The sequence below is a fragment of the Paralichthys olivaceus genome, chromosome 5, assembly GCF_024713975.1.
Source record: "Paralichthys olivaceus isolate ysfri-2021 chromosome 5, ASM2471397v2, whole genome shotgun sequence".
In the NCBI taxonomy this organism is placed as follows: Eukaryota; Metazoa; Chordata; class Actinopteri; order Pleuronectiformes; family Paralichthyidae; genus Paralichthys; species Paralichthys olivaceus.
Genome location: NC_091097.1, coordinates 25,202,167 through 25,229,002, shown reverse-complemented (window position 1 = coordinate 25,229,002; position 26,836 = coordinate 25,202,167).

Below are 26,836 nucleotides of genomic sequence, written 5' to 3'. Positions count from 1 at the left end.
CTCCTGTCTTAGCTTCCTTACATTGGCTCCCTGTAAAATTTTGAATAGAATTCAAGATCCTGCTCCTGACATTTAAAGCCCTCAACAATCACGCCCCCTCATATATCAAAGAGCTGATAACACCTTATTATCCAAGTAGATCACTTCGTTCCCAAAACACAGGCTCTCTAGTGGTTCCAAGAGTCTGTAAGAGTAGAGCAGGAGGTAGAACATTTAGCTATCAGGCTAAATGGAACCAGCTCCCACTCTGGGTTCAGGAGGCAGACACTGTCCCAGCATTTAAAGTAAAACTAAAAACCTTCCTCTTTGACAAAGCCTATAGTTAGGGCTGGATCAGGTGAGTCCTGAACCATCCCTTAGTTGTGCTGCTATAGGTTTAGACTGCTGGGGGAACTCCCATCATGCACTGAGCACTTCTTTACTTCCCTCTGTCTCTCTGTCTCTCTGCCCCCCCACACTCATTTATTTATTTATTTATTAGTTTTAACATGTCATCATGTCAAAGTGTCACTTTGTCCTCCCATAGTCCCTCTGGCTCTTCTCTCTCTCTCGTTTCAGATAACTCTGGCACCGGGACTGCAGGACAACAACGACTACCATCACCATTGTTAGCATTAATTACAATAACTCAGTAATTCATTAATATATATAATCCTGATGTAGATCACTACATTGTTATTGTTATAGTCAGCCCTGATAGTGATTGGTGCCCAATTGATCCTGGTCTCTCTCTCTCCACCTCATCTCTCTCTTCTCTCCCCCGCTTTCCACCCATCTCTCCTTTCCTCCCCCCTTACTTTTCTTCCTCACCCCAACCGGTCGAGGCAGATGACCGCCCACATTGAGCCTGGTTCTGCGAGAGGTTTCTCCCTTTTAATGAGGGAGTTTTTCCTCTCCACAGTCGCCTGTGCTTGCTCATTGTGGGAACTGTTGGGTTTCTCTATGTTAATATTGTTTTAAGGTCTTGACCTTTAAATGTAAAGTGCCTTGAGTAGAAGAGAGAATTGGCTCTATATAAATAAAATTGAATTGAATTGAATATTGCTCTCTAAACACAACATTATTGATCCACAAAAAACAGTGAAATTAAAAACAAGATAAAAATATTGTCATGATAAATATATCCACCCTCGCCAATTGCAGTAATAACAATAAGAACAACAGCAGAACAATTTAGGCACATTGAAAGCCTAATGAATAAAAATTGGTTTTCAGATGATTTTTGAAATTTTCTTTTCACAGGGAAAATTGGATGATGGAAGGGAGAGAGTTCCAGAGTTTTAGGGCACTGGTGGAAAAGGCCATGTCCCCAAATCCCTTTTTCCTTGATCTGAGGACAGACAGCAGTATTCAACTAAAGAACAGTTAGGATATATCTGTCCCTGTAGAATCAAACAAAATTATGTTTGATTGTTGTGATGGAAATCTGAAACCACAAGAGGCTGGCAAGGAGAAGAACCTGGTCCATCAGTGAAGACAGCACTTCCATGTCCAGTGAAGAATCAGCTTTACACACAAGGCTTGAGGTGACACCTTAAACTTTATGAAGACTACTGTTTCATTACCGTTGATCAGATGTACTACTTGCCAAAGATATTTCATAAGCAACTTGTCTTTTTCCCACTAGAAACCAGAAAAGGAGGGAGAATCCAGACTGACATGTCATAGGACACCAGCAGTTTCAGTAAGGGAAAGCAGAAACAACAATAAATACCCAAGTGATGCCAACAGCAGCTCTTTTGAAGTTTCTGATTATGCTTTTTCTTTTAGAAAATTAAAAAACCAAATGAGACAGAGGCCGAATCAATGATCAGCAAAATGGGTACAGTCATAGCTTTAGTGAAGGACAAGAGGATCATCAGTGAGAACCCAAGTAACAACTGCAACTTTTGAGAGAACTCGAGGGAAGAAGCGACATCCCAAGGTAAACAATACGACTGACAACTGGCATTTAATCTTTTGCCAAACTGGTGTTTTCTTTGAGTTCCTTACTGAATTCAAATACAGTTGAGATACACTACAATGTAAGATGCCATTACTGATGTTTGCTTTTGTGTGCTTTCAGGGATAGAGGAAGATGGCTGGATTCTTACAAGATGTAAGAATTTCGTCCAATAGTTTGCTCAAAAATCGCGAAAACGTGGCCAAAATCGACGAATGGGAGTCAATGCCGATCACCCAAAAGAGCGAGAGGCCAAAAATGGCCATTTTTCAGCCACTTTTTTGGTGTTTAAACACTTCTCCTAGCCACAAACGGAGTCCGACAGACATGATTTTTCAGGTTTTCAGGTGAAAGTAGAGTTTGTTTCCTACGCACACATGCCACTCTGACATCTCTCGGTCCAGTAGTTTAGGCTGAGTCAATTTACCGAGAAAAGTTTTCCGGTCTCATTTCTCCATTGACTCCCATGTTAATTTTTGGAAAAAAGTCAGAAAAGGAGAAAAACAGAAAACTATTTCTAACTCGCTCCCATGGCCTCATTTCTGAACTCTCCCCAATAGATCTGTACGTTCGGGGAAGTCTTGGGATTCTCACAATGTTTTCATTTCTTAGATAGGACCTATAGTTTTTGAGTTACAAGCTTTTGTTTGAAGAGTGGCGCTAGAGCACAGCCCTCTGGCTTTTCCATTGACTTCAATGGAAAGCTCCAAAAATAATTCCTGATGAGAAAACTAAATTTCTAAATCGCTCTTACGGTCTCATTTCTTAACTCTTATGAAATATAAACATATGTGGACGTCGGCCAAAGTCTTGTGATTCTCACAATGTGTTCATTTTTCAGATACGACTTATAGATGTTGAGTTAGAAGCTTTTGTTTGAGGGTTGGTCTGAAACCAGTTTTTGTCTCCAAAGTGTGCGCGCAGCAGGTGTTCCTCATCAAATCAGTGAGTAACCATAGCAACCCCATAGACTGTCAGAGGTCAAGTCTCCTCTATAAATTTACTAAACTCAACCCAGTGGTTAAGGCACTTGCATCATGTGATGTGAGTCTGGGTTCAAGACCGAGTGAGGGTGGTGGTGTTTGCTTCTTTTTTGAAAATTTAAATTAAAGTAAAATTAAGCCCCCCCCCCCCCATAGTAACTGGATATTACCAGGAACATGTAATGAGCCTTTATTTTGAAAATAAGCCCCCTCCCATTATAATAGAATGTTACCAGCAAACATGTACAGAGCCTATATTTTGAAAATAAAAATAAACAACCCTCCCCCATAGTAACAGGATATTACCAGGAAAACATGTAATGAGCCTATATGAGGATTCAGCACTGAGTAAGAAAAATTAAATGGATGTTTTGTCCTAGTAACAAACTATATGCGACCACCAAAAAATCGCTCTGCTGCAGCTCAGCAAGATAACACTTTCTATGGAATCACACCCAAGCTTTCCTGGGATTAGTGTCACAGTAGGAAATTATTACTGAGCTGGACTGAATGACACATTACAGCCACCATTAACCCTCAACATGCATGTTGTTTGTATTTTGAAGCAAGAAGATCAGAAGATGAGGGGCATTTCTGACTCCCCGTACTGTGGTCAGTGACAACACTGCTGCTGCGGTCCACTGCAGTGTTTGATTTAAGACAATTGTATTTTTTGAGTAAATGGAGTTATTGGAATATAATTTTAATAAGAATCATTATAACAATGGAGTTTTCCTTCATGTTGTCTTCCTGTTTCTCCAAAACACTATCTGCTTTATTATTTTGGAGGATCAGACCATGGGTCTCTTTCACAGTATAACTTGCTGCCATAATCTGTCACTGAGATGGCAGCTCACTTACCTTTATAATCTTATGACACCCCCAACCAGAATGTTTGTGTATTTGGGGTGACTTTAGGAGAAATCAACAGATTTCAGGCTAAAAGATGGCATTTGCAGCATTTATACTGCTGTCAAATGTCAAACAGGGTCAAATACTACCATGTATAAAACATGAGTTTTAAACATTCAATTGTATCAAATAACATTATTCTTAGCATTATTATTATAATTTCAAATGAATATCAAATGTAGTCCTCATAATAACTTAATGAGTCAGAGTAAAAAAAAGTATTTACTGAAATAAATAACTAGAAAAACTTCCCTCATATCAGTATGTTTTAATCACCATAGCAACCAGCTGCTTAGATTTTAACAGGTGAATCTGATTGGACTTCTTCGATAGGAGAGCTCTGATTGGCTCTTGTCTTTTTGACCTTTCCTTAAAACCTTTGGTTCAACGTTCTCCGACCTCTCTGATCTTCATCTAAGGTAAGTGATGTATCTCACTCTATTGAAGTATGTACCTAGCCAGCATGCTAACTTATACAATTCGGGCTCATAATTTAAGATTGAAGTCAAACTACTGTAAAATATGCAGTTGCTGCTGTTACCTGCTGCTGTTAAATGTTTCTAATGTGCTGGTTATTGTGCTGGTTGCTTTCATGACAAATGTGGAAATATTGTTGCTGGCTTGTCTTGTATTTTCTGCTGCTTATCATTGATTCCTGTGGTCATTCTATGTCTGTAATTACATGAATGAGTGAAATCAGGGAGCTAACGTAATGCTAAGTAGCGTTAGCTTGCCTCGGTAAGGTAGGGCGTGGCAGGTTACGGTTGTAGTTTAATGTAATAATAGTTGACTTGATAAAGCAAGTAGCCTAGCGGGGGGATTGGTTGTGTTGTTCATTGGTAAGCTGACGGTGTCCAGTTGGAAATGTTTAACGTGTAGCCCAAACTATCCCGAAGTACAGTTCAATGTAATGTTGTGGTTTTACTCTGTGAATTGATACACCAGGCACCGACAGTGTGATTAAGCCCCAAGTAACATTAACTTGTAGTTGCGTGTGTGTTTTTGTGTGTGCGTGTGCGTGCATGCACACGTCTGTGCGAAGTATGTACATTTTTGCTAATTATTTCATTGTGTGTTACTGAGAGCATGGGTATTTTGTGTTTCTGCAGCATGTTTGGATTCAGGTTGTAAAAATGTGTGTGCATGGAAAGTGGGACCTGCTGGCTTGTTGCTAAAACTTATGTGAAATATTGAGACGAAGTGTCGTTACATGTTGATCTATGTGATTTTAGTTTGTGAGCTATTAATGCACTGTGAGTAACTGTGAGTTGATAAAGTAGGCACAGACAGTATGTGATTAAAGGTCCAGTGTGTAACATTTATGTGAAAGGGGTCTATTGGCAGAAATTAGAATAAGCCCTATATTGATATAGAGAAAACCAAAAGTACCCACAATGAGTAGCACTTTGGCGACTGTAAAGACTGTAACAGGGAGAAACCTGAACCAGGCTCAATGTGGGCGTTCATCTGCCTCGACCGGTTGAGGTGAGCAGAGAAAAATAGGGAGGAGAGGAGAGATGGGTGGAAATTGATTATAAAATAATCCCAGTGATATTTCCACATGTGTGTTTCATCTAAATTGTATTAATTGTTGTTTTCTTAATCCTAGAATGGTGACCTTTATATTTATTTATGCTGGGTCCTCTCTACTTAGGCTGCCATGTTTTTAGGTGTCACTAAATTCTACACACTAAACCTTTAAGTGGGGACATTGTTGCCAACACTGGTTTTTACTGAAAATACTAAATTTATATGCTGACTGCTATTTAAATAGATTTTTTTTTGTGTGAATGATTTTAGGATTTCACTGCTCTCAATGGTGTTTGCCTAAAATGTGCAGTACTGTTACTGTAGGTGTGATGGAGCCTACCAGAAATGTATAAGCTAGAAAACTATGTGATTGTATTATATATTAAGCGACTTGGTATGCAGCAGAACTGTTTTGGAGATGTCTGAGAGCACTCAATGTGTACATATATGTGATTTTACACTGCCATTAAAGGTTTAATTTATTTCACTCACAGATTCACGGCTCTTGAGCAGTGCTTTACCGGTGAGTGTTGGTCGAATACTGTCACTAGCATAAAATACTAATGAAAATGCACATTGAATATTTTTTTGTGTGTATATGTATTAAATCAATACAATTGGCAATGCTTTAACAGACATGTTTGACTGTTTGTATTTAATTAAATTAGTCATCCAATCATGACAGGTGATTTGATGATTGTGACGGAGCGCACGGCGTCTCGGCACGGCGTCTCGTCACGGCAGCAGTACACTGCCTCGTATACACGGGGGTGCCGGTGCACACGCCGACCGTCACAGCACTAATATACTGCCCCGTTTACATGTCTCATTATTACAAGAGTTAACTGTGTGCGTTACATCTTACCGGTGTTCAGTGTCGCGTCTGTGTTTGTTTGTGCGGGGCGAGCGGTTCCGGATGCGGATATAAATAGACGCTCGACTTCCGGAGTAACCGAAAGTGAACCCGCATTCTGTTTAATATTGCTTCGGCTGTTGTATGTATAGTTGGCTACGCCTTCAAGTGTACGTGTGTTAAGTTCGTTACCATACATGGTTCAGTCATATGGAATTCAATTTATTAGCTGTTAAAGCTTCTTGGTGTCACGTACCGGGGACACCCCTGTTTATTGTTGTATTTTGGTTTGCTCCAATTGTAGGGGCGGGCTTAGCCCCGATTTAAGCGTGTGGATTCATTCTGTCAGGGAGGCTGCTACTGGAAGGACGTAAGTCATAGAGCTCTCCCAACAACGGTTTTCTGCAAAAATATTTGGTTATTGAAGCTATTTGTTTGGGCCAATGTGCCTATTTATTTTCTCATTTCCCAGTGTTTGTTTTCCACTGGTTTGTTTTATTTTATATTTACTTTGAATAATTCTGCCTTGTCGGCCTTCAATTTGGGGTTAACAAATAAATGCCCTCTTACAACTGCAACTCCAAGTACTCCTGAGAGTTATTTCCATCGAGCTCAGTCGCTCATAGACATACCTACCTTTAACATTTGGTGGCAGTGGTGGGATCCAGTGGCCATGAGCGGCTCTCAGTGAGTAGAGATGGAGACCAGAAGTGGAGTTACAGCACCCCACGGGGCTGCCCCTGCAGGAGCCCCGGGAGCAAGGCCGAAATCTGCAGCATCGTCCAGTACGCACACTCCAGTGGTCGGAGACCGGACCGATCGGCTGGAGCACATTATGAAGTCGGTGGTGGACTGTCAGCGGAGGCAACAGGACCAGTTGGACGTAGAGGCACAGCGGCATGACCAGAGGTGGAAAGCCATGGAGCATCAATTCCACCAACTACAGAGCCTGGTGAGAGGTGAGACGGCGCGACAGTCACTCGTAGAGCTGCAGCAAGACAACCCGCCCATCTCCCGCCCCTCTTCGACTCAAGGGCTACTTCCTCATGTACCAGATCCACAACCACGCCCAGGTCTGGTACCAGCGTCCGGACTACAGAGCTCCCTGAACTCCTCTGCTATCAGCCTAGCCACACCTCCACATTTCCATCCGGGTTGGACGAACCCCAAGATGTCCCCATATGACGAGGACGAAGATATTGAACATTATTTAAAGACATTCGAAAGGCTCGCGGCAGCCAGTCAGTGGCCCTTAGATACATGGGCACTGTGTTTAGTGCCCTTGTTGAAAGGGAAAGCCAGAGCTGCTTTCGTAGCAATGAACATTGAGGACAGTCAGGACTATGTCAAAGTGAAGCAAGCCGTTCTCAGGAAATTTGAGATCAATGCAGAGACCTATCGCCAGCGTTTCCGCTCCAAGACTATCCTGGAGGGAGAGACGGCGAAGGAGCTTCGTGATCGACTCAAAGACCTCCTGGGGAAGTGGCTGGACCCAGAGACAAAGTCCAAGGAGCAGATCTGTGACCAGGTCATACTGGAGCAGTTCCTGGGGATGCTTAACCAGGAGCTACAGATATGGGTGAGAGAACGCATCCCACACTCCTCGGCGGAAGCGGCGGAACTGGTGGAGACCTTCGTAGCCGCCAGACAGTCCAGACGGTGCTACCAGCTGAGCCCACACGACACCTGGAGAAGACCTCAGCAGACAGCCCAGCATGAGCCGCTGAAGACACCGGTCGGTAAGTCTGGGGGTGGTAGTGGTCGTGTGTTCAGTCCCTCTAACAGCCCCTATAGGCCCAGCCCCAGTGTGAAGCCCACTCCAGCTAGTACATCTCAGGTCCTGATCTGTCACCACTGCGGTCAGCAAGGCCACATTAGACCCCATTGCCCTGTGATGCAAGCCACTGACTCAAGACTGTGTTATCTCTCTGGCCCTAGTAAACACATAGCATTCACTCCATCTGATGTAACTGTCCCTGTCATGATAGGAGGCAAGACGCTGCAGGCTTTGGTTGACTCCGGTAGTAGTCAATCTTTTGTTCTTAAATCCTGTATGAAGTCTAATTATCAGCCAGTGGGTAGCGTTAGGGTCCGCTGCATCCATGGTGACGAGTCTAGGCATCAGACTTGCGAGGTCCCCATTGTAATCAGCGGTCAAAAGTATTTGCTTACCGTAGGCCTCTTGGATAAGTGTCCCTATCCGGTGATTCTAGGCCAGGATGTGCCAGTCTTAACAGAGTTGCTGCAGAACGTTAACACAGCTTCTAGCTATGTTTTAACTAGGGCACAGGCCAGTAAGAATACAGAACTAGATGATTTAACAGAGTTACCGTATAGTGGCCATGGTGGCAAACCTAAAAAATCCAAGGCAGAGAAACGTAGGGCTAAAGTGGCGGGTACAGCAGTGCCAGAGAGTCTTGCACTACCACCACTGGAGGGCAGTGAAGTCCTTGTGCCAGATTTTGGCAAATTACAGCAGGAAGACCCGACCCTTAGCTCTAGCTTTGCCTCGGCGAAAACCCCAGATGAGGCTAGGGAAGACATCAAGGAGGGAGGTGTTTGTTTTGTCATGCGCAATGGCAAACTGTACAGGGAGAGTGCAGACAAGGAACAGTTAGTGGTCCCAGAGGCTCTGAGAGGCAGAGTACTACATCTGGGGCATAGCATTCCATGGGCAGGACACTTAGGCAAAGAAAAGTCTGAGAAAAGAATCGTGAACAGGTTTTACTGGCCAGGTTTTCAGAAGGACATAGCGGAATACTGCAAGTCATGTCCGGAGTGCCAATTGTCTGCTCGCTCGCATAGAAGCTTGAAAGCTCCTCTCATCAGTCTCCCCATTATAGATGTGCCTTTCAGTCGCATAGCCATGGATGTAGTTGGTCCCCTAGAAAGGAGTAGGGCCGGCCACAGGTATATTCTAGTTATATGTGATTATGCAACACGTTACCCTGAAGCTTTCCCCCTCAGAAATACAAAAGCTAGGCAAGTAGCCAACTGCTTAATTCAACTATTCTCCCGGGTGGGGATCCCCAAAGAGGTATTGAAAGACCAGTGCAGTATGTGAGCCGTAAACTGTTCCCTCGCGAGACTCGCTACTCCACTGTTGAGAAAGAGGCTTTGGCTATTAAGTGGGCCATTGACACTCTTAAGTACTATCTGGTGGGCAAAGACTTTGTCCTTGAGACGGACCACAGGGCCCTACAGTGGCTCCATCGCATGAGGGATTTTAATTCAAGGATTACCCGTTGGCACCTGTCGTTGCAGCCCTACAAGTTTACGGTGAAGTACAAGGCAGGCAAAGACAATGCTATTGCGGACTTCCTTTCGCGCCATGACATGGACGCTTTCTCTTAAGGAGGGGGGTGTGTGACGGAGCGCACGGCGTCTCGGCACGGCGTCTCGTCACGGCAGCAGTACACTGCCTCGTATACACGGGGGTGCCGGTGCACACGCCGACCGTCACAGCACTAATATACTGCCCCGTTTACATGTCTCATTATTACAAGAGTTAACTGTGTGCGTTACATCTTACCGGTGTTCAGTGTCGCGTCTGTGTTTGTTTGTGCGGGGCGAGCGGTTCCGGATGCGGATATAAATAGACGCTCGACTTCCGGAGTAACCGAAAGTGAACCCGCATTCTGTTTAATATTGCTTCGGCTGTTGTATGTATAGTTGGCTACGCCTTCAAGTGTACGTGTGTTAAGTTCGTTACCATACATGGTTCAGTCATATGGAATTCAATTTATTAGCTGTTAAAGCTTCTTGGTGTCACGTACCGGGGACACCCCTGTTTATTGTTGTATTTTGGTTTGCTCCAATTGTAGGGGCGGGCTTAGCCCCGATTTAAGCGTGTGGATTCATTCTGTCAGGGAGGCTGCTACTGGAAGGACGTAAGTCATAGAGCTCTCCCAACAACGGTTTTCTGCAAAAATATTTGGTTATTGAAGCTATTTGTTTGGGCCAATGTGCCTATTTATTTTCTCATTTCCCAGTGTTTGTTTTCCACTGGTTTGTTTTATTTTATATTTACTTTGAATAATTCTGCCTTGTCGGCCTTCAATTTGGGGTTAACAAATAAATGCCCTCTTACAACTGCAACTCCAAGTACTCCTGAGAGTTATTTCCATCGAGCTCAGTCGCTCATAGACATACCTACCTTTAACAATGATACAGAGCTCAGTCTGAATGCAGACTATTTCTTCAAAGCAAAATATATTTTGTCCTGCCTACATTTGTTTACATATAAAAAATCTATTTTAGTTACAAGTCTGTTATGCTCACTTTTGTTTATAGACACAATTCATTGACCTCATCGTGAGTGTGGCGGATCATGTCGTTCTTTGTCATATGTGGTCCTCATTAATATCTACTCTGGAATGTATTGTCTTTCTCAGGTTTTGTGCCCGAGATCTTCAAGACAGGCTCATCGAAATTTTCATAGTGTTGCATATTTTTGTTGAAATCATTTGTATTGTTATTAACGTATTTTGTGAGTTTCTCTGTCTAGGTATCCTTCACAGCTTCACCAGATTTTCACGGTAAGTTAGAGTAGATGAGAATATACACTATACAAACTAAATTGGAAAAGCACACCTGTCGGTCAAGTAACACAAACTCTTAACTTGTACCCCAAATTGTAGGCAAACGTGTGTCGACCAAGGCAGGACCACCTGTGACGAGGACGACCAGGGTCCAGTCAAATCTTTTTCTATCTTGGTGAGTATTTTGGATTCATAGATTTATAACTATCCACCTTACTGTACTGTTTTGCTTCTTTTCCACTTACATTCCTTTTCTGTTCATCCTATGATCATCATCTACTGGCCACAGACGGGAGAAACTCGGTTGAAGGTATTGTATTATCTATTTAAATTACGATTTATATTTAACTTAAATTTTGTTACAAGACAATTTTTTTGATCCCCAAATTGTTTCAGAGATGCCGAGGAAGGGCAAGAGATCACAGGCACAAAAAGTGCGCTGGTCAAAGCTCGACCTGGCAGATCCAACCCCAGTCAGCTCACCCGGTCTTGGCCGAGAGGTACCTAAACAATAAATACATAGCTGAATTTGACAGCATTATCCTAGTGTAATGTAAAGATAATGTATTAATTAATAAGTTATATGTATTATCAGGTTCCCAAAGTACAGACCTCTCCACAGCCAAGAAATGTATGGAGGACGGATGGACCCACTGGCTCCCATTCTCCAGCTAAAAAGGTGGGCTTTTATATGTCCCACACTTTCCATACAACATGCAGTCTTGAACTTGGTATTTAGTTATCAGATGACTGCAACCCAGACCCTTCCACCGTCCACACACACTCACTCATTCATTCACGCTGTCTCTGTCACTCCGGTATATGTATACAATACACAATGTCTTGAGTTTCACATACTTGGTATCATTTTTTTCCTCAGACGGCAGAGACGCCTCCACCAGCCAGACATTTCTGGTCAAAGCACAATTCGCACACCCCTGTGAATTCTCCACCTACAAAGGTATGGATTTGTTTTTGACACATTGGAGATATGGGCTGAACCCAGACTCTGTTATAATTTTACAGAGTTATGTAGTCATAAATACTTGATTTCCAGATCCAATTATTTATGTTTCATAATTATCAACTGACTGCTATGTTTGACAAAAAGTCATTAATAAATCAAATTCAATTTCATGTCTTCAGGTTTCCAAAATACAGACTCCTCCCCAACCAAGACATTTTTGGAGGACAGATGCACCGACTGGCTGCTGTTCTCCAGCTAAACAGGTAGGCTTTTTATTCCCCACACTGTGGAGCATCTATACAATACACTGTCATGAACTTGGTATTGGGTTATTAGATGGCACTTAGATGGCCAAAGTGGACACACAGATATGACCTGAACCCAGAATCTGTTCAATCTGATTTTGCTGAGTCAACTAGTCATAAATACCTGATTTGCAGAAACAAATGTTTTTTTTATAATTATCAAGTGATTGTTTTGCTTGACATGAAGCCAAACTTCAAATTTAATTTCCATCATCAGCTTCCCAAAGAACAAAACCCTCCACAGCCAGGAAATGTGTGGAAGATGGCTACACCCAGTGTCTCCTGTCCTCCAGCTATGAAGGTAGGGTTTGTTTTTTTCTCCACGATTAATAGACACAGGATACACTTCAAACATTGCATGTGTTCAACTTAAAATTAAAAAAAAACCTAACAAAAAAAAAAAACAAATAGTAATTATTCATGAAAAAAAAAAATCACACTAAAGTTACCCAAACAAATCTCTAAACTATATAATACCTTTAACTGTAGTCTGAGTATGGTTACTTATGAATTCATTGACAGTAGTGTCTTTTTTAAAAACATACATATCTGAAACAAAAGGAGGACAACCCTTAAAGTGTACTCTTAACAGTGCTCTGTCTCAAATTTGCACTTGCCAATGTAGTAGTATAGAGATGGGCCTTTTTTAAATGCGTAGGAGGTCCAGCTAAACAGGTTGTAGAACACTTTCATTTTGTGTGCGCGTGTATCAAGACAAACCCCATAAATTGAATATTAATAATAATCCTTTATACCATACTTTGTTTAGCTTCAGCCCTGGGCAGATGAAGACCCACTGTTTGAGAGTCCAAACAAAGAGAGAGGGACCATGTGGACGGTGAGGGCAACTCATAGTCAGAATGATGGTCGATACAACACCTTCTCCAGGAATCATCAGTGCACCTGTATGTCACTGACATTTTTGGCATACCACAACGAAGGATTGCGGTTCAACAGAGACAACCTCGACAGAGTGCTTCAGCAGGGAGATGCGCTCTATGTTGGCATCAAAAACCAGCTCATTTTAGATAAAAGCTTTGTAAGTGACCATCTGACAGTCGAGGAAATGCCGAAGCAAGTTTTAACAGACACTGATATCTACAATGTCCACATGTCTTCAGTGAGATGTGGCTGCGTGAAGGCCCCAGAACACACCCCTGTTGGTTGGTTGACTCTTGCCAAACAACTTGAGGCTCTGACAATAGAAGTCAGTCATGCCATACTCATGGTATCTCCTGAGTGCTACGCAGTTTTCCGTGACAGATCAGGGCGTTATGGACTCTTTGACTCTCACACAAGAAGTGGAAGAGGTTTTCCCCACCCAGAAGGAACTGCAGTTATGCTGACTTTCAATCATCTCTGCGACTTGATCGACCACCTGCACAAGCTGTTTAAAGACCGTGGTTGTTATGCCGGCTATGAGTTTGTGCCTGTTTGTTTCCAGTCTGTCAATTCCAGTGGCAGTCCTGGACAGGCAGCTGATGTGGAGGTAACAGTAAGTGCTACATCTGTACCTCAACCAGACATGGAATGCTCGCCTACTTGTACAGTTCCACAAGAAAGGCAGCAGGAGTGGATTTGCCACACTTGTAACAGCCACCTGAGACGAGGAAGCATGCCATCCATTGCAGTGGCTAATGAATTAGAGCTGGCACCTATCCCACCAGAGTTGGGTGAATTAAATGTGCTTGAGAGACAGCTAATTGCCAAAGTCTTGCCTTTTGCGAAAATTATTGCATTGCCAAAAGGACAGCAAAGAGCAGTACACGGCGCTGTTGTGTGCGTGCCATCAGAAGTAAGTGCAACAGTGAACTGTCTCCCAAGACCCAGTGGTGAAGCCCAGCTGTTACAGGTTAAACTGAAAAGGAACATCAAGTACAAAGGGCAGCAGTACTTAGTGCTCGACTGGAATGCAAAATGTGACATTCCAGAAGCAACCCTGTCACTGTGATGCGGATGTTTGAAAAAAGGGTTGATGCGCTAATGAATCTGATCCTGTCAGACGCACAGCCCATTGGTCAAGTAGAGGATTACTTCTATCGAGTGGAGTTTCAAGCCAGAGGAAGCCCACACATCCATTTGGTGGTTTGGATTAAGGATGCACCTGAGTTTGGAGAGGATAAGGACGATGAAGTGTGCAAGTTCATCGACCAGCACGTAACATGCCAGATGCCTGACCTAAATGCAGACCCCGAGCTCCACAAAATCGTCTCCGAGGTTCAGATGCACAGCAGAAATCATTCCAAATCTTACAGAAAAGGCAGCAGCGAGTGCAGATTTGGTTATCCTAAAGCACCTATGGACAAAACCGTCATCACCAGACGACCGTGAAGATGATGCTGACAAGAAACCAGCAACTAGTAAAAGTGGGGGAAAAGGGAAAAAGTCCAAACCAAAACAGAGACGTCTTCGACAGATCCAAAAGGACGCCATGGCTAAACTCAAACCAATATGGACTTTCCTTAGTGAATCAAAGAACCCACCCATGACTTTTTCAGAACTGCTGGAGAAATTCCAGATGACCTACCAAGAATTCAGGGTCAATGTCGAGAATCTAACCACTGGCAATGTCATTGTGATGAAGCGTCGTCCAATCGACTGTTGGGTGAATGGATTCAATGTCCATATGCTGAGGGTATGGAACGCTAACATGGACATTCAGTTTGTTCTCGATGAGTACTGCTGCATCGCTTACATGTTGTCGTACATGTCCAAGCCGGAACACGAGATGACTCAGACGCTCAATCAAGTCATCGGTGAAGTGCGTAAAAAAGACGTCAATGAGAAGGACGAAATGAAACAGATCATGCAGGCGTACTCCAAGCACAGAGAGGTAAGTGCTCAAGAGTCTGTGGCGCGGACATGCAGCTTACCACTAAAAAAGTTTTCGCGCAGTGTGGTGTTTGTACAGATTGATGAAAACGCACTGAAGATGAGTCTTCCCATGAGCAAGTTGAAGGAAATGGCTCCTGATACAGAGCAAGTGTGGATGTCGGGATTACCAGAGAAATACGCAGACAGACCCGAGGAACTCGAAACCATGTCTTTGGCTCAGTTTGCTTCAGAGTACAGGATACTCTATGGACGGCAAACAGAAGGCCCAAATGCCATTCGCCTTTTGAATGAAAGAGGATTCATTCAAAAAAGAACTAGAGGAAAACCTGCCATCATCAGATTTCCCCGCTTCTCAGAACAGAAAGACCCAGAGAAGTTTCACTGCAGGTTACTTAAACTGTACTTGCCACACAGATCCAATGATGACCTCAAAAGCAAACAATACCCGACATATGAGCAGTACTACAAGTGTGCTACCAAATGGGAGTATGCAGTAAAAGACCTGGTGGATGCCATGAAGAACCGATATGAAGGACATGGCAAAAAACTGCAGAAGGCTCTGGAAAAGGTCAGTGAAGAAGGTTCCCTTTTTAATGCATGGAACCGTTTTGCATCAGAGGCTGAGGTGGATCATTTGGAGTGCCTGGACCAGCGACCAGTATTGGACCCCAATGAGGAAAATGAGAGAGACGACGTGCCTGAGTATGAAGTCACATGTGATGGAACTGTACCAGCAGTAGAGGCGCCAAAGCTGAGTGCTGAGTATGTTAGACAGCTGTACCGAAGCCTCAACGAAATGCAGGCGTCCATTTTCTACGCTGTGCGCGAGTGGTGCCTCAAGCGTGTCTGGGGCAACAATCCAGACCAATTCTTTTACTTTGTCTCCGGGGGAGCTGGCTGTGGAAAATCCCATGTAATCAAATGCATATATGAGGAGGCCACCAAGATTCTGCACCAACTCCCCAGATTCCGTGACCAGGCAGACATGTCCATGCCTGCAGTGCTACTGACTGCATTTACTGGCACTGCAGCATTCAACATATCTGGAAAAACCTTACACTCCATCCTCAAACTGCCAAAATCTTTGAAACCACCATATCAAGGACTTGGCAACGCATTGGATGAAATGAGAGCAACGCTATCCAATGCAGACATTCTGATAATCGATGACATAACCATGGTTTACAAAGAGTTGTTTTCCTATGTCCACTGGAGATTTCAACAGATCAAAGGCAACAAGAAACCTTTCGGAGGGATGTCTGTCCTGGCAGTAGGAGACTTCTACCAACTCCCACCCCTAGGTAAAGCCAAACCACTCTGTGTCTATGAGGGGTCTGTGCTTGACCTATGGAAGGACAATTTTAAAATGGTCACCCTGACACAGATCATGCGTCAAAAAGATGATCTTGCTTTTGCAGAGCTGCTGAATAGGATGCCGTCAAGCCAAAGACAGAAGCACTATGTGACAATGACAGAGCTTTGCTCAACACACGTGTCACTGACATCAACAACTGTCCACCCAGTGCCCTGCATATATTTGCAACAAACAAAGAGGTTGATGCGCACAATTCTGCAACCGTAAGTGCTCTCCATTCTGACTTTGTCAACATCCAGGCAGAAGACCATCTGAAGGATATCCCCAGTGGGCAAATGGTCCAGATTGGAGGTGTCAAGGAAAACAAAAGAGATTTACCTGACAACATACAAGCTGCGCACGGCGTACGCGTTATGCTCATCAGGAATCTGGATGTAGAGGATGGACTTGTTAATGGCACATTTGGAACGATTGCCAACATTGTGACAAGAGAGGAAAGTGGGTGAACGACAGTGAGACTGGTTGGACTTAAGTTAGACAATCCAACCGCCGGACAAAAACTCTGCAAAAAGGTAAAAGGACCGTCAGATGACTTGGTGTATATTGAAAAGAGCGAAGAATACACCAGCAAAAAAGGAGTGGTCCGAAGGCAGTTCCCGATGAAGCTGGCCTTTGCCTGCACAGCTCACAAAGTGCAAGGCATGACAATGCAGTCTGCAGTAGTGTGCTTAAAGCGTGTGTTTGAGTCTGGAATGTCCTATGTTGCCCTCAGCCGGACAACCTCACTTCAAGGACTTTACATCACAGATTTGGACGAAAATAAAATCTATGCTGACCCTCAAATTGCAGCTGCAATGGAAAATATGGAACGAGCATCTTTCCAGAGCACAAGGCCACTGTTGCAAAACATCACAGCAGCAGATAAAACGGCTCAAACTTTGACACTAGTACACCACAATGCTCAGGGACTTCCTTCTCACATTGAGGACATGAAGTGCCACCATGAACTGCGACTTGCCGATATTCTGTGCATAACAGAAACACATTTGTCTGGATCAGTTGATTCCCCACAGCGAACCCCCCAGCTGGCAAGGTACCCATAATAAGTCGAAAGATTCGAGCAATAATAATATAAGTGCCAATGTATTGCATGGGGCGGAGCCCCCAGCTGGCAAGGCACCCATAATAATAAACCCGGAATGTTTGAGGAATAATAATATAAGTGCCAATGCATTGTTCTGGTGCTCCTAAAATTTACAGTTGGGAGCACCAGTGCTCCAAGTGGAAAAAGTTAATCTGCAGCCCTGTATTTTGTATGTTCTCTTAATAATTAAGACTACAGTAAAGAATAATCTTAATGTCAAAGAGTCCAACTTAAAAAGTCATCTTTTCAATTTTCAAATTGAACCTCAGTAAAAGACAGTTGGAATAAATGGTCAATCTTGTCAATCAACAGGAGGCAAGTTTGGATCCTGCAGAGTGGCTGAATGCTGGGACCCCAGAGGTAAGTATCTGCATGATTATGGTTTGGTATTTTTGCATATGTGGTATTAAGCATGTTTTTGAAATATTGATGTATTTAGACATTAGTATTTCATGCAGCATTTGTACTTTCAAGGTCTTTCACAGAAGGGCACGTGTGTAACCACAAAACAAGTACAGTATTTTAAAAGTTTATTAAAACTGGAACCACGTGTGACACTTTTTAAAAACCTATAAACAGTGCCAATACTCATCTATTACAAAGATTTTACAGAGAAGTTTGAAATGATTTATTTGAAAAGCCTGAAAATTGAATGCTCACAATTCTTTAGGATTCCCATCAGTGACTTCCTCATTGATGATTCTGAGGATGGGGATGAGGACCACAGTCTTTCAATTCCTTTTGAAAGTGACGTTCCTCCATTGGTAGGTTTTATTTAATTTTTTTCATTAAGAAATACTGGCAGGATTTTCTTTTCAAGAATTGTTCATCTATGCCTTCCACATACTCAAAATGAAAATGATTGGTTATTGCCCCTTTTTCAATGATGTACACCATACATTTGATGTAATTTAACAAGGATCTTGCCACGATTTTGAAAACATTCCAAGAGGATCACCTTTTTGATGGCATGGAATCCACCATTTGCATCAGGAGGAAAAGGCTTCTGCCATTAAGGCTATCTCCAGAGTCACTTTCTGTTGGAAGCATTCACCACACATTGAGTTTGTAGGAGAAGATGCAGATGATATGGGGGGGCCACAGCGAGAGTTTTTCAGTTCTGAATACCTCAAGTAATTTATTAAATGTATGATAACAAATGTGTTCATGTTTTCAGTTTAACTGTTCAGTAAAACAAATTATTATGTCTCTTTTCTGTTGATTTCTTCTAGACTCTTGAGGTACAGACCTCTCTTGGTATTTTCAAGGGAAAGGCTGGCCAGGTCTTTCTTAGTTATGATCAAGCAGCATTAGACCTGTCTGTATATGTGGTTTTTCTGTCTGTATATGTTGTTTCCATTGTTTGTTTGCACTGTTTGTTGTAGGTTATATATTGTGTGTTATATATTACTTGCACATTTAGAGTATGGGGAAATGCAATTTCAATCCTCTGTGTAACTACCTGTTGCATTATTTGGTTGACAATAAAGTTCACTAAGACTAAGACCAGCGTAAATATTTCAAAGGTGGCAACCTGATTGCTTGGTCAATTGCACACAGAGGTCCTTGTATCAAAGCCCTGGATTCCAGCCTATTCCAGTTGATGTGTGGCCAGGAGCCACCACTGGAGCAGTTTGACTGGCATGTGCTGCCTGACCCAGATGTGCAAAGCAAAGTCGAAAGGGTGCTTATTATCATGTTAATATTTATTGGGATTTTAAACAAAGATTTTTTGTACTTATTTTTTTACTTCTGGTCAAAGTTGACAAAAGCATTACACAGCATTTCATTTATACTGAATCTGAGCATGACAAATATTGGCTCAATCTGGGACTCTCAGCTACATTGTTCTCACTCAGAACTCAGTGCGGCGTCCCAGGCATATTTAGTGCCACAGCTTAAGACATTCCAAAAATCAATGCCTATGTGGTGAGGCACTACATCTTTCTCAGGTAAACACATATTCAAAAATTCCATAAGCTGTACAGTGTTATGGAATTTTCATAGACACTGTCTCTTGTCCTCTCTGGGGCACAGTGCAACAGGCTGTTGTGTTTGGGAAGTGCGAGAGCTTGGCGAAGGTCAAGGCCTTCACTCCCCAGACATCGCAGATATGAGACTGTGTAAGCAGCACTTCTGTCTCCAGAACTAGAAAATACATTTGATTGTTTAGGAACTAGCAGACCCATAGATTAAATTATCTTTTGGGGTTTAAAGTGTGACTGCAGGAAAGCAGACTTCAGAATATGAGAGAGCATCATGCACAGATGTTGTATGGATTAATTCTGATTTTCTCCATGGCCAAGCTTCAATAAATATTTCAGCATAAGACGTCAAAGGGCTCCTGAACGCTTTCTTCATTGATGAGTTGACCATTGATCAGCAGATTTTCCACAACAATTGGCGTCATGAACAGGATCTCAATAGAACTAAGACGTGGTAAATTCTAATTATATTTTGTTCTTGCCATGTCTACGTTGAACGAGATTGTTAAAAAACTGTGTTACTTTTCAATTGGCTTGAAAAGAATATGTTAAATTTACCCAATCAGGCGGGTCAGGAATTTGGGTGTCTATCAATGGTCAAAACAACTCAATTCATGTAATGAAAATACAGATGTGATTGATCAACTAAAGCTGGTAACAGTTGGTTACAGAGCAAAGTGTGTGGTGGTGAAGAAAAAAAATAAAAGATGCGGGTCGTGTGTTTCTGACCCCCCCGCAGAGCCATAAATAAAGGGCTGTTTTTTTTTACGGGGAGGCTTCTGGCTGCACTCGACACAGAGGGACCCACCTGAGGTTTAAACTATAGAAAAGACGTTTCTGAAGTAGTGCGAAGAGGCCTATTTCGTTTAAGTCAATATCGGGGATTATCTACTCTGTGTCCTTTGGGAAAAGTGGAGGCTCCGTTCGGATTTCTGATCCCGGAGTCTAGGCGCCGATAGTTTTAAGATTGTGTACACAAGGCGAAATACTTTCTGAGTTTTCGTTCATTTTTTTGACTTCAGACTACCACCACAAAGTGTGAACTCTTTGATGCTGCTGCAGTGTTTTATTGATATCTGTTGATGTATAATGTCTTAAATGTGCATGTGAAAATGGGTAACAAATCATCCAAAGCAGTGCGTGGAGGTGATTCTTAAAAAAAAATAATTCACCAAATTATGAAAAGATTTAACTACTTATCTGAGACAAAAAATGATTGTAATATGGAACAGAAAGGTCAACCTGTCATTGATGAGCCACAGGCTGAAGCAGTTGCACACACACCCACATTAGATCCCACATCACATTTTAAAGCAATGTTTTCTCCACAAATGCCAGCTGGAATTCTTGGTCGACAGGAGGGATGGGAACATGTTTTCCCTTTTTCTTCGTTAATGTGTGAATGGACGGATAGTGCATGGCCGTATGAAGAGTCGTTTGAAAAAGATATGAATGTTAATCCTAATGTAGCAGTAGCTCATCAGCAACGTGGAATCAGAGTGAGCAACGGCAGCAAATGGGGTTCTGATGAATTGAGAGAAATGGTGGAACAAAGTGCTGAAAATGTCATATGCCTAGGCTTCAGGCAGAGTTACAGACGCAAGCAATTGAGCTTATGAAAATAAAGCAACGACATGCTGATGATTTGGAAGCATGCGCCAAAGCCATGATGTATGGCTGGGCAAAGCGTCAAGCTAAAACTCCCTCTCCCCGCACTCTGCGGACCATTCTAAATGCTGTCGGATTGCCAATGTCAGAACACCAAAAAAGTGAGAAAGTGGTTTCAATTTATCCAAAACTGTCAAATACAAATACAACAAATCCCTTTTTAACTGATAATGTAACTGGTTCAACCAGCTTATCACAGGCAAAGAAGGATGATGATTTTTTGCTACAGGCGGTGGCAGTTCTGGAAGAACAAAGAATACGAACTGCACAGAATAGGGAAAGACTGGAGGCAGAGAATAACGAAAGGCAGTTGAGACAGGCAGAAGATAATAGGGAGAGACAGGAGAGAGAAAAGAGGAGAGTTGGGCAAGAAAAGAAAGACATTGCTGACAGGGAAAGCGACAGAAAAGCTGCAGAACTAAAAAAAAGGATAATACGTGGCAGAGCACAAGACAGCAGCAAGACTTCTGATTCAGAATCAGAGGAACAGAGAGCCACACAGAAGAAGGAGGAGCTTAACACAGAACACAGTGCTGAAGCAGAGCATGAAGTGACACCAAGAACAACACAGACAAAGACCTATCCTGAAACTGTCACAGTTATGGTATTATTTGGTCATGGTTATAATGTTTTCTGTCACTGGTATTGTATTCTGTCAAGTTATGGTGTTTTTTGTCACGGTTATGTATTCTCCTGTTTTCATCTCTGTGTTCCCCTCTATGTTCCACCCTGTGCTTCTCCTGTGTTCCCCTCATTGTCCCTCGCTATGTTCACCCTGTGTTCCTCTCATGTTCCCTTCTGCCTTCCTCCGTGTTCCCCCCGTGCTTCTCCTGCGTTCATCCCTGTCATTATTATTGTATTTTTTGTTCTTGTTTATGAAGAGTGTTTTCAGTTTGGTTTCAACAGTGTTTTTGTTACGTTTTGAATTCATGTTTTAAGTTTGTTCTGTGGTGATTCTGTTGGTGTTTTGTTGTGTTGTCTCTCCTCCTCCCCTTTTCTGTTTTCTCGGTGCAGGTTGTGTGTGTGGCAGGGGGGCGTGGCTGGTTCCTGGCTGCAGCGACGAGGCGCACCTGATCTCAATCACCTCATCATCCCCACAATAAAAGCCTGGTCCTGACTCCACTCCTCTGCCAGATTATTCCGTCCCGTCCGGTATTTTCATGTGCTATCGATGTCCTCGACTCCCGTGTTCGTTTCCTCGATATTCTCTAACCCTCGTATCTCCCTCCTTCTACCCAGTCTTTCCGTGCGCCTCGCTGCTCCTCCATTCATCCTCGTCTCACCCTGGATCATCGAGCCAGCCTGCACCCTGCCACCCCAGCCTGCTCCTGTTTTGTTTGTATGAATAAACTCTGTTAAACCGCAAACCACCAGTCCGCGTCTGCTTTGGGGTCCAACTCGATAACTAAGCCTAACAGAATAATCTGGCCAAAAGAATGGACCCCGCGGATGTGGAAAAATTCAGACAGGCTCTCTCGTCCCAAGGAACTCGTGTTGGGCAGCACGAGAGAGCCCTGAACGAGGTAATGGAGGCTCTACAGAACCTTACCTCCAACGTGGCACTGATCGGTGGCCGCATGGAACAGTTCACTACTCACCTCTCCACGCTGACGACTCCGGCGCTCGCCCCCGCTCCCGCTCCAGTTCCAGCATCTCCACCAGCAGCTTCTCTGGTCGCTCTTCCCACACAGCCCCGGGAACCATTCATCCCCACACCCGCCAGGTTTGCAGGGCAGTTAGGCTCAGGTAGACAATTCCTCCATCAGTGCAGCCTCGTATTCGATCAGCAGCCGTTGACATACTCCACAGACAAGTCGCGGATTGCCTTCGTCATGAGTTTATTGTCGGAGAGAGCCGCGGCTTGGGCTGTTGCCATTTCCCGCAGTAATTCGCCGATTGGTTTTTCTTTTTCCTCTTTCACCGAGGAATTCCTAAAAGTTTTTGACCACCCTCTGCGTAGTAAGGAGGCCAGTAGCCGGCTCCTTTCTCTTTGTCAGGGAGAGAAATCCGTGGCGGACCACTCGATCGACTTCCGCATTCTAGCGATCGATAGCGGCTGGGATGAGCGAGCGCTTCAAGGGGTTTTTCTCCGGGGATTAAGGGACGAGCTGAGGGATGAGTTGGCCGCTCGTGACGAGACGACCTCTCTAGACGATTTGATCTCGTTAGCTACACGTCTAGATAATCGTCTCCGCGAGCGGCGCAGGGAGAGATCCGGTAGGGCGAGCCATACCCCTCCTGTGATGCGGACAATGAGCCCTCACCATCGGGGGCTTGCGCCCTCTCCTCTGCCGCCGTCCTCCTCCGACAGGATTCCTCCGGGATCTACACCTGCTCTCCTCGACATCGAGGAACCAATGCACCTGGGGAGGATGAAACTCACACCTACGGAGCGTCAACGTCGCCATCTCCGTGGACTCTGCCTTTACTGTGGCCTGGACGGTCATCTGATTACGCACTGCCCATCTCGGCCAAAAGGGGGGCTCACCAGCCACAAGAGGAGCACTGGTGAGACATTCTGCTGTTGGTTCGTCTCCTCCTCGCCTGACTCTGAAAGGTACTGTGTCTTGGGATCAGACCTCCCTTCCGCTGTCTATCCTAGTTGATTCTGGGGCAGATGACAATTTCATTGACTCTGAACTGTTTACCCAGTCAAAGATTCCCTCTCAGCTCCTGCCGCAGCCTAAGAGGGTGTTCGCCCTGGATGGTAGACTCCTAGCCAAGGTTACTCATCGCACTATTCCCATTTCTCTTCAGCTCTCCGGTAATCATCATGAAGCAATATCTTTTTATGTTATCCCATCTCCGGTTTCCCCAGTAGTGTTAGGGCTCCCTTGGTTAAAACTTCACAATCCTCACATTGACTGGCCCTCTTCCTCCATCACTAATTGGAGTTTATTTTGTCATTCTCACTGTCTACACTCCGCCGTTCCTTCCACTTTGACTACCGCACCTTCTCCACCCACGCCGGTGGATCTCAGTTTGGTTCCGGCAGAGTATCATCACCTCCAGGAGGTGTTTAATAAGGAGTTAGCAGTAGCTCTTCCTCCCCATAGACCTTATGACTGCGGTATTGATTTGTTACCTGGCGCCCCCTTTCCATCCAGTAAGTTATATAATTTATCTAGACCGGAGAGAGAGGCCATGGAGACCTATATCACAGACTCATTGGCTACGGGACTTATTCGTCCTTCTTCTTCACCATTGGGGGCAGGGGTTTTTTTGTGGAGAAGAAGGATAAATCACTTCGCCCGTGCATTGATTTTAGGGGCCTCAATGATATCACTGTCAAGAACAAGTATCCCCTCCCACTCATTGACTCAGCCTTCGGTCCCCTGCACAAGGCTACTATATTCTCCAAGTTGGACCTTCGCAACGCTTATCACTTAGTGAGAATTAGAGAGGGGGACGAGTGGAAGACGGGGTTTAACACTCCCCTGGGACACTTTGAGTATATGGTCATGCCTTTCGGCCTCACTAATGCCCCTGCCGTTTTTCAGACTCTCATTAACGATGTTTTAAGAGATATGCTTAACAGTTTTGTTTTTGTGTATCTTGATGACATTTTGATTTTCTCTCGTACTACCCAGGAGCATATTCAACATGTGAACATTGTGCTGAAAAGACTCCTGGAGAACAGATTATATGTCAAAGCGGAGAAATGTATTTTTCATGTATCCTCGGTGAGCTTTTTGGGTTTTATTGTGGAGAAGGGGCAAATCAAGACCGACCCTGCCAAGGTTAAGGCAGTGGCCGAATGGCCCACTCCTACATCAAGAAAGCAACTACAGAGATTTCTCGGGTTTGCCAATTTTTACCGTAGGTTTATCCGAGACTACAGCAGAGTTGCTACACCCCTCACCAAGCTCACATCGGTTAAGGTTCCTTTTGTGTGGTCACAGGCAGCCGAGGTGGCGTTCTCCAGACTCAAAACATTATTTTCCTCTGCTCCTGTATTAACTCACCCGGATCCTGCTCTGCAGTTTATTGTTGAGGTGGATGCTTCCGATTCCGGGGTGGGGGCCGTGCTCTCTCAGCGCACCACCACGGACCTGAAGCAGCACCCTTGTGCCTTTTTCTCCCGCCAGCTCTCCCCGGCGGAAAAAAACTATGATGTGGGGAACCGGGAGCTGTTGGCGGTCGTCCTGGCCCTGCAGGAATGGAGGCACTGGCTTGAGGGTTCTACTCACCCATTTATTGTTTGGTCCCGGACACGTCTGGGAGCACCATACTGCCATCTTCCTGTGTGGTGGGAGCAGCAGGATGGGAGATTGAAGGTGTGGTCCAGGGGGCCCAGAGGGATCAGCCTGTCCCAGAAGGATGTCCACCAAACAGGTTGTTTGTTCCCCCTTCTGTCAGATCTCCAGTCCTTCAGTGGGGACATTCGTCCCGGATCTCCTGTCATCCTGGATGTCGCCGTACCCTGAACCTGCTGCAGCAACGCTTCTGGTGGCCCTCCATGGCGGCGGATACCAAGGCGTTTGTCGCCGCCTGTTCTGTCTGCGCCCGGAGCAAGGCGTCTCATCAGGCTCCTGCGGGATTGCTGCGCCCCCTGCCCATCCCTCACCGCCCTTGGTCGCATATAGCGGTGGACTTTATCACGGGTCTACCCCCCTCTGAAGGGAACACTGTTATCCTGACCGTAGTGGACCGATTTTCTAAGTCAGCTCACTTCATTCCGCTCTCGAAGTTACCATCCGCCCTCGAGACCGCCAACCTACTAGTCGATCACGTGTTCCGGATACATGGCATCCCCGTGGACATCGTGTCGGACAGGGGGCCACAGTTCTCAGCCAGGACCTGGAAGGCGTTTTGCCAGGCGTTGGGGGCGTCGGCTAGCCTATCGTCGGGATACCATCCACAGACCAACGGCCAGACAGAACGGGCCAATCAGGATCTGGGGGCGGCCCTGCGCTGCGTGACAGCACGACACCCGGCTTCCTGGGCCATCCACCTTCCCTGGGTCGAATATGCCCACAACTCCCTGGTCTGCTCTTCCACAGGGATGTCTCCTTTCATGGCCGCCAATGGCTTCCAGCCTCCACTCTTCCCAGCCCAGGAGACTGACGTGGCGGTTCCATCCGTCCAGGCGCACCTCCGACGTGCTCGTCGGGTCTGGCGCGAGGCTCAGGCAGCACTTATCCGCACCACCGCCCGCAACCAGCGATTGGCCGATCGACATTGCACCCCTGCTCCTGTGTACCTGCCAGGTCAAAAGGTCTGGTTGTCATCACGGGATCTACCCCTCCAGACGGAGTCCCGGAAGTTGACCCCCAGGTACATTGGACCGTATGAGGTCGATCGGGTTATTAACCCATGTGTGGTGAGACTCAAGCTTCCCCCTTCATTAAGGATCCACCCTGCTTTCCACGTCTCTCTCCTCAAGCCAGTGTCCTCAAGCCCTCTAAGCCCTCCAGCCGAGCCCCCTCCACCCACCCTGGTCATAGATAACCATCCGGCCTACACGGTGAGTGCAGTCTTGGATGTACGTCGGCGAGGGCGGGGCTACCAATATCTGGTGGATTGGGTGGGGTATGGGCCGGAGGAACGTCAATGGGTTTCCCGTGCTTTTATTCTTGACCCCACTATCCTCACTGACTTTTACACTTGTTTCCCGGACAAGCCAGGTAGACCGCCAAGAGGCGGTTCTTGAGGGGGGGGTACTGTGGTGATTCTGTTGGTGTTTTGTTGTGGTGTCTCTCCCCCTCCCCTTTTCTGTTTTCTCGGTGCAGGTTGTGTGTGTGGCAGGGGGGCGTGGCTGGTTCCTGGCTGCAGCGACAAGGCGCACCTGATCTCAATCACCTCATCATCCCCACAATAAAAGCCTGGTCCTGACTCCACTCCTCTGCCAGATTA